At 47.5% G+C, this 972-nt stretch overlaps 1 pseudogene; it reads left to right on the top strand.

The window, feature by feature from the left end:
- Positions 1-439: 439 nt before the first annotated feature.
- On the top strand, positions 440-968 carry LOC145718872 (large ribosomal subunit protein uL1 pseudogene; annotated as a pseudogene).
- Positions 969-972: the final 4 nt, after the last annotated feature.

Below are 972 nucleotides of genomic sequence, written 5' to 3'. Positions count from 1 at the left end.
ATTTTATTTATTTATTTTTATTTTATTTTATTTAAATTCAATTAATTAATATATAGTGTATTATTAGTTTCAGAGTAGAGTTCAGTGATTCATCAGTCTAATATAACACCCAGTGTTCATTACGTCACGTGTCTTCCTTAATGTCGATAGACAGTTACCCCATCCCCCTCTCCAGCAACCCTCAGTTTCTTTCCTATGATTAAGAGTCTCTTATATTGGGGCGCCTAGGTGGCTCAGTCGTTAAGCGTCTGCCTTCGGCTCAGGTTATGGTCCCAGAGTCCTGGGATCGAGCCCCGCATCGGGCTCCCTGCTCTGTGGGAGGCCTGCTCTCCCTCTCCCACTCCCTCTGCTTGTGTTCCCTCTCTCCCTGTCTCTCTCTGTCAAGTAAATAAATAAACTCTTAAAAAAAAAAAAAAGTCTCTTATATTTTCTCTTTTCCGGTTACTGTGGCGCGAAGAACCATGAGCAGCAAAGTCTCCCGTGACACCCTGTACGGGGCAGGGCGGGAAGTCCTGCCCGGAAACCAGCGCAAGCGCTGCCAGTTTTTGGAGACGGTGGAGCTGCAGATCAGCCTGAAGAACTATGACTCTCAGAAGGACAAACACTTCTCGGGCACTGTCAGGCTTAAGTCCACTCCCCGCCCCAAGTTCTCTGTATGTGTTTTGGGGGACCAGCAGCACTGTGATGAGGCCAAGGCGGTGGATATTCCCCACATGGACACTGAGGTACTGAAGAACCTCAACAAGAATAAGAATTAGTCAAGAAGCTGGCCAAGAAGTATGATGCCTTTTTGGCTTCAGAATCTCTGATCAAGCAGATCCCACGAATCCTGGGCCCAGGCCTGAATAAGGCTGGCAAGTTCCCTTCCTTGCTGACCCACAATGAGAACATGGTGGCCAAAGTGGATGAAGTGAAGTCCACCATCAAATTCCAGATGAAGAAGGTGCTGTGTCTGGCAGTGACTGTTGGCCA

This window comes from Leptonychotes weddellii, unplaced genomic scaffold, assembly GCF_054177405.1.
Source record: "Leptonychotes weddellii isolate Sample4059 unplaced genomic scaffold, ASM5417740v2 HiC_scaffold_23971, whole genome shotgun sequence".
Classification (NCBI taxonomy): domain Eukaryota; kingdom Metazoa; phylum Chordata; class Mammalia; order Carnivora; family Phocidae; genus Leptonychotes; species Leptonychotes weddellii.
Note: the sequence above shows the minus strand (reverse complement) of the source record. Positions and strands in the feature narration are given on the sequence as shown.